This window comes from Pocillopora damicornis, chromosome 13 (genome assembly GCF_964200805.1).
Source record: "Pocillopora damicornis chromosome 13, jaPocDami1.2, whole genome shotgun sequence".
Lineage (NCBI taxonomy): Eukaryota > Metazoa > Cnidaria > Anthozoa > Scleractinia > Pocilloporidae > Pocillopora > Pocillopora damicornis.
The window spans coordinates 14184864-14192874 of record NC_142682.1 but is presented as its reverse complement, the minus strand read 5'-3'; the positions used below and the strand labels follow the sequence as shown (position 1 = coordinate 14192874).

General features: G+C 38.4%; 1 long non-coding RNA gene and 1 pseudogene across 1 annotated transcript; both read right to left on the bottom strand.

Annotated features, from left to right (window-relative positions):
* Positions 1-55: 55 nt before the first annotated feature.
* On the bottom strand, positions 56-1196 carry LOC113680332 (QRFP-like peptide receptor; annotated as a pseudogene).
* Positions 1197-3994: 2798 nt separating this feature from the next.
* LOC113680198 (uncharacterized) lies at positions 3995-6584 on the bottom strand. The gene is made up of 3 exons (XR_016182659.1): positions 6343-6584; positions 5285-5415; positions 3995-4141 (listed from the first exon to the last, which is right to left on the bottom strand). It is a non-coding gene; the product is annotated as an uncharacterized LOC113680198 (long non-coding RNA).
* Positions 6585-8011: the final 1427 nt, after the last annotated feature.

Sequence of the window (8011 nt, the reverse complement as noted above, 5' to 3'; positions counted from 1 at the left end):
CTGTTTGTTATGCGTCATATACTATATTAAAACAGTTGCGATCACGAGTCTTAAAACGAATCATGTATCTTCTTCAATTCACACGTTACTTGTTTTCAAAAATTGAACCTGAGTTGCTCTGCTTATGTTCGTGGTAGAATGTCTACAGAAATATCTATGCAGGATATTTTTTGCTGATTCTTGATATCAAGACTAATGGGAACTGTTCTCTAAATTGCGGAGCCGAATATTGCTTGGATCAGACCCTCGCAACCTCTTCATTTTTATACACAATATGCAACGTCCAACAGACGAGAAAGGAAATGATAGTGGCGATGGCCATCCTAAGAAGATTTCGAGTGCAATCCCGTCTCTGTTTCGTTCCCCTTTCACTTCGACACGTCAACATTTTGTCATTCTGAGCGTGGAAAGCGATAACAATGTACAAACCGGAAATAAGAAGCAATGGCAGAATCAACACGGTCGTATATAGAAAGATGCCGTAACGACGATGTGCTAATCTGTCATTGAAAGCTGGTTCCCAGCTCTGTTGACATACTTCAATATCATGACTTTGATTGCCAACAACTCTGACCAGCCGAGAAGTATAAAAATATGGTGAGTGAAACGCTGCGGCCAAGGCCCAAGTTGAAGCGACGAAAATGCGGCACCTCTTGGAGGAAGTAGCTCTATAGACAAGAGGATATGCAACTGCAAGGAAGCGCTCAACGGCGATCATGACTAAGCTCAGGGTTGAAACAGATAACGACATATCGCTGAGGAAAGTACACATTTTGCAAAGAATTGTGCCTGCAGTTCCGTGAACGAGGAAAGCATTGGACCCGGTGATTTCTATTTTAATAAAGCGAGGAAGTAAAAAGATCGCCACAAGTAGGTCGGATGCAGCCATGTTAGTAATCAAGAGTAGTCGTTTTTCTTTTATCCTTGCAGAAGCGACGATCAAAAGGAAGTTTCCTATTAGGGACCCTAAAAGAGAGAAAACATGCACTGCGATAGAAACGTGACTGTGACTTATTCCATTACGGCACTGTTCAGAGGACGTCTCGTTGTTTGAACTCAATGCGAGGTGATTAAACGAAGCATTTCCTATGGCTGCCATGACTTCTTGTTGTAAAGCTGTGTCACAACACTCTCATAGGGGTTAGACCAACGAAGAAGCCCCTTCGAGCTAACGCACGCAACAGTGTTTTGCTATTGAGAACCTAGTATATCTTTGTTTGCTTCCTCTGGGAGAAATGTTAATTGTTTTGACGAAAACAGCCTTCTACACCTGTACACATCCGCTCAGTGCTTGCTGTAATATGGTAATATAAGCGCTTATTTACCGTTGGAATTAATATTAACTTTATCACGCAATACGTCAGAAAATTTCTTGCAGCAACCATGAGAATATTACAAATATTGCAAATATCCTCGCTTTACAAGTAGTGAGTGCGATGCTGATTGAGATATAATAGACTGCGTGTAACTCACAAACTGCCGTATGAAGACAGATGTCGCCGTCGAAATGGTTTGTGTCAATCGTACCTTCTGTAAACTTCAGCTTAAACAGTTTACTCAGTTGTAGGATGACAAACCACGAAATTTCTCTTGAAAACTGTCCTTCAACAAGTTATTTAGAAGTTGGTTGAGAAGATGGATATTTACATGCTTTTTTACTTCAATATTTAAAAACTTTGAATCTTTTTTCTAAGTAACCGCGTTGAATAAAGGCACCTGTTTTGAGAAAGTATCCGTAAATATTTGATTAAATGCGTGATCAACTTTTATCTTCTAAATTACAGTTTTCTTCTTGAGTCAGACTAAAAAATAAAAAATATATATTTCGATCCCACATATTTCATAAACAATACAAGAAATAAATCAGTTCAGCATTCTAAAAGAAATTAACAGGTTCTCTTGATTCATATAATTTCAAGTAATTCGATGTCAAATAATTAAAATAATATTTTTTCGGGAAACCTGTTTGACAAGTCGTATCTCCAACTGTGAAAGAAATAAGTATCCAAAGACTAATTGGAAATACGTGACTCGCGCACAAAGCCTTTGCATGATGATAGTATACGATAGAGGTGAATGGTGCTCTTCGCGCACGTTACTTGGCTAGTTCAGAAGCGATCATGATGAACAACAAGATAATATCAATATTCTCTTGTTAGCAAGTACTTTTTACTTTCATGTTGGTGAATAATCGTTCATTATTCGGATAGTTCAAAATCCCAACCACCTATCGATCAAAGTAGCCTTCATACTTAAAGTACATTCATTCATTGTTAAAGACATTGAGTCCATCCACAAAGAAGAGAAAACATGACTTCCAAATCTGAGCAATGTAAAGCTAAGACATTCATACCTAACAACTGTATTTAGTTTAAATTTATGGTGCCTTCATTGGTTGAATTTCAGTTAATGGACGATGCTTTTGAGTATGTACGCCACATTGAACCTAGCTACGAAAGGCAGTTTGGAGAAAATTGATTTGACGAGGAAAAAAGTCGTAAAACAGTTTCCTCATCAGGTAAACAAACAAAAAAATAACTCGTGTTTTGTTGTTTTAAAATGTAAATGTAATCATTGATATATATATATATATATATATATATATATATATATATATATATATATATATATACATATATGCCACTTTGGTAACTATGGGGATTACTTCCTGCAAGATTTAGGTGAATTACAACTAGCGTGACCACCCAAAAACAATTAAGGTGCCTTTTTTATATTTTTGTTATCACAGGAATGGGCTCCTGGTTATCATTAATTCCGTGATGAAAAATCAGGGTAGTTGCCGACATTCAAAAACAAAAGAAAAAAAAATTAAAAATGTCATTAATTGATGAAAAACATATTTTCACCATTTAAATGGCGCCACTATCGTATTTGTTGAAAGAACATGCCGGATGAGGTGATCGATATAAGGAGAAACGACCGTGTGAATTCTGCATAGTCGCGGTGTAATTTAAAGATCTGCAGATCTTTACAGTCCATATTTCTCCCACTAGCAGAAACCGCTTTGAATCAATTTCGTAGTCTAAGCAAATTAATTGTAGTGCTCGTGTAGAGTTAAGTCACGAACATATTTTTGTGAAGCCTGAGATAACCGTGGGAATTTTATCATGGTAGGCAACATGATAAATAAAGCTGGTCGCAAAATATATTTGCTCTTCAACGAAATAACGATTTTGCTTGGTATTTTCAAACCTTTCGGGTAACTTTTTCTCTACGATGACACTTAATTAACTCCAAGCAGCTACCATTAAGTAACCCACTCTTTGAGAATTTTCTGTTACATTATCAACAAATTATTTGCGCGGAGAAAGTTATGTAGATTGGATATCTGTTTGTCTCCGCAGATTGAAAAGGCGCCGACAGATTCTTACACATACCTAGAATTCCGTAACGAAGATTCAATTAATTGCTAAAACTTCTGATAGCTTCCTCCTTTGACCCGTTCGAGTCAAGCCTCTCAAATTATGAAAAACACCCCACCGGGGAGAAGTGGGGTTATGGTCGACGCAAAGGTATGATATGCAAAATATGATGCTTCCGCCAAGTATTACGGTCTGTTTAACAAAAAGATCGGCATTCGAAAGATCCAGTGACTAGGCAGTGGAGAGTATTCTCAAAATTTGCGGTGTTGAGGTGAAAATACCATAGCATACCAAGAAGAAGCAAATTTCACAATTGTGGGTACAGCACTCGTTACCCATATCCTACGGGCGTGTTGGCGGCGGCTCTCGCGTTCCAACTATATTCGACTATTTTTCTTTTTTGAGAAGAAAAGTTTTAGTATAATCTGGCAACAATTGTACCAAGGGTTTTGTTCTCTTCAGAGGCAACTCATATAAACGAAAACAACGAAATAATTTGCCTTTTCTACATAGTATTATGTGGCACCGTCAGAGATCGCTGCAGGTGCGTGAAATTGAGTTTTTTGACGCTTTTCCTCCGTAAAAAAGGAAACAAAGATAGGAAAAACATGTTTAAATGATTTAACCCTTTATTTTTAGCACAGCTGTGTGTTAATCAAAACAGGGAAGTCAGCATCTACTCATTTCCATCATCTGAAACCTCAATTTTCTAGTTCCTGGAGACATTTTCTTGCTGCCATCCAATGCGGATAAAAGACCTATGAAAAAGGAGTTAGTAATATAACAGGGTTACTTAAAAATTTATGTATGGTTAGACGTTAAGGTCGATCTTCTCGGATAAGGACGATAAACCTTTAGGCCCTGTCTCCTGCATATTCTCTGTGCTGATTAGTAGAGGACGTTACAGAACCCACGCCGTGACTTCTTGAAAAGATTAGGGAGCGTAACTCCTGATATTGTGGTTGTGGTTTGGTCTCGAATCCTAAATTGGGGGTTTCTGCACAATTTTCATTCAAAAATCTGAAAAAGGCTCAATGCTGTCTGGCGAAAGTCCCCATGCGCCATGAGCAAATGGATATGGCGCAAGAGAATAGCATCTGATATAATTGATATTCTTTTGATATGGCGCTATAGAAATACTTCATTATAAATAAACAATAGCCCTTATTTGGCGCGAAAATGTGTGCGGATATTTTTCGCGGACATTATCTGTTCCAAGATGCGAACAGTTGTCTGAGAGCGAAGCTCGAGGATAACTGTTAGCCTCGACGGGAACAGGTAATGTCCAAGGACAGAGACACGAGCATATTTTCGCGCCAAATTAAGGCCACTGTGTTTATTATCGATCCTTCAAATATTTTGTAACACGCGTTAAAAATTTTTACGAACAACCTACTGTTTGCGTGAGATGTTCTCTTTTGAGCGTTGCCTGATACGACTTTACGACCAAGCAAATGTTTCCCTTCTTCCGCAACAGCCATAAAACGCTTCCTCACCTAGAATTAAATTTTAAACGAAGACTTATCGTAGTGGACGTAAGGTTTGAAAATTGGGGAATATCACCTGGGTAATATTCTCGGATATCACTCAGTTTAGCTGGGGGATTTTCGGTCCAGTAATGCGTTTAGACAGATCGCACGCGAGCAAAAATATTTGAAGGATGATAACCATTATTATCATTCTTTGTTGTTTTTATAATATCGCTGATAGTTGGGAAATGTGGGTGAAACGGAAGGGATGAAAATACTTGGCAAAACTGAACTCATCAGTATATCGCGTCGCCGAGGCCTTGTTTCAAGAACACATATCTCATTACCATGTAGTGAATTGACTAACGGCCCACATTGATTACTTCTGCCTTAATCGGTCACCAGCTCTAGTAAGCTCTATTGAATTCTCACCTACCATGTCATGTCACAACAGCATGTCATGGATAAAGGGGAGCAGGGATACGGACATTGGCGCCATCCAGGAGGGCAAGGTGTCTGGTTGGAATAACAAGTCGCCATTGGAATGTCTTTACATTCTGTCACTGGCATAAAAACAGTGAAAGTTTGTTTCTCCTTTGAGAGAACAGCTCATGAGTCTTTGCCATTACATGGTGAACATACACTCAGGCGCAGTGACGTTAATGATATTAGGTTTTTGTTTACAAAAAAATGAAAAAAACTATAGCAATACTGTGATGATTTCTGTTCTTCTCACTTTAAGTGCTGTGCAAATGCGGCTAAGTGAGGCCGAAACTGGTTCATTTTTTTCCTGTGCGTGCGCATGTGCAAAAGCTCTAGTTGTCCAGTGGTCTGTTTTTATGTTCAGTGCGTTCCGTTGGGCTGTCAAAGCCAAGTTGTCGTACAGGAATCTTACATAAAACCACACAAGTCAGTAATTCATGGTGTTTCAAAAACAAAAAAATTAAACAATAACTTTTATCAGTGTTTATATGATAAAGCTTGAAACTAAGTATTAAAAACAACGGGACACCCGTCGCCAAGTAAGCTCTTTGTTCGAAAAGTCTCAAGTTGACTTTTTCCCAACTTTTGTTTCCTTTAATCATAGAGATTATCTGCAAGTTTCACGGCTTACATGGCCAAAATTGAGCCCCTTGCTCATGTCCTACGACTGACCTCTTTATTTCTTTTTCTTTTTTATTCGCTTTCACCACGAAGGTGCGTGAGACACAATACAGCAACGCTGCACGGTGAGCCTAAGAACACAACGCATTGTCCCGGCCAGATCTCGAACCCGGGCCTCTCGACGCGGAGTTCAGTGCACTGACCATTTGGCCATTATGCCTCCCACTACCATCGAGGCCTTAAATGCGCGCTGTGTGGCTTTTAAAGACCACATAACATCAATTTATCATCACAGCCATGTACTACGTTAAGTATGCAATCCTTGTGTCTATACATTAACTACGTGTGTTCGTATCCAAACAACATTTCCTCGATAAACTCTTTACCTGTGGGAGTTCCTATCACGGGTAAGGTCCCGGCCAACAAAAACAGCAACAGAAGTAAATGGAACTTGACATCCATAATTCAGCTTGAAAACGGTGAAACCGAAGTAAATAAAAATTCAGTGGAAATTCCAACGGATCAGAATCTTCTCAGAATTAGACTTTCTTCAAGCGTGACCCAATTTTATGTCTTCAACTTTTTACGGTTTGATTTAAGTTATTATTTTGTGTGAGTCAGTGCGCATATTTTAGATACTAATGAGACACCTGTTTAAAGCATTCTTATTTGCTAACACGGTTACGTTGGTTACCAAAACAATTGCGCCCTAGAATTGCCTTTTTTTGTAACAATCTTCTTTTATTTTTTATACGTATTCTACTCACATCTAAACTTTACGGTTTGATTTAAATTATTATTTTGTGCGATTCAACGCGTATATTTTAGATACTAATGGAACACATGTTTACAACATTTTTTTGTTGACACGGTTACGTTGGTTACGAAGATAGTTGCGCCCTAGAAATACTTTCTTTTTGTAACAATATGCTTTTATTTTTTTTATGTATTCTCCTTACATTCAAATTCTAGAACATCCTTTATAACGTCCCTTTATAATATATGTAGAGAAGAATAATCCGTTTAATAGCCCCATCTTCTCATTCACGCACCTAAGAGAAAATTGCTTGGCAGCTGTCGCGAGTCATCATCCCTGGATTATTGTTTTTACATAATCCAATTTAATCCGTGTTGCAATTGTCATCTAATCGCATTTGAAGACAGGTTTTGATGAATTATCCTTTCTTTGCTGTCCACTGATATCGCATCACTTAGAAGACATGGTTTCAATCAGCTTAGGTCCGTTTGCAATAGTTCCCAGTACCTTAACGGGCCCGTAAAGTTGTTTTGCTTTCATTCCAGATAGGGCTTCAAAAGGTTTGAAAATTTCACATTTAAACTGTCCACTAAAGAAACAAATTGGACCGGTTAGGAAGCCAGAATAGGCTTCCCTATTCGGTAAATTTTGATTTGAGGTATGGCTTGGTACTCGCTTTGCTTTACATAGTGCGAAGTTAAGGCAGTTTCAGTTTTGCTTTGTAATACCCTCATATCAGTGTCTTATTTTCTATGCTGTTCTCTTTGCATTCCACATAGTACTGACATAGAAATGTAAAAGCGTTCCCTTAAAAGTTAATTCAAGATGACAGAGCATTCAGCCATTGCTGAGGCAGAAAGGGCGTTTGTTTGTTCGTAAAATCGTATCAAAGAACACTTAAAAGAAAACATCCCATGCGTAGAAAAGAGTAAGCTGTTTCAACACATTTTACCCGCGCGTTGCAAAAATGTTTGAAGGATAATAGAGACATTAGCCTCTGTTTGGTGCAAAAATATGCGGCTTGTATATTTGCCCAAGGACAAGGGATTATGACTTGTCTTCCCCAGGAACGCAGGACTCATGGTGTGGTAGTGTAGCTATTCGTGACCGAGATTTCTTCCGCGATCGCAGCAAGAAGATTAGGTCTGGTGATAACTGTGACACTTTTTTACCGTGCCTAAAAGTTGATGTCCTGGAGAATGAATTTTTTCTCCCCAGCAATCTCCTTTGAATTCTTCCTGTCGCTAAGATGGCGTGTATAAAATTTAATTTGTTGCTTGTTGATCAAAATGCAGTTG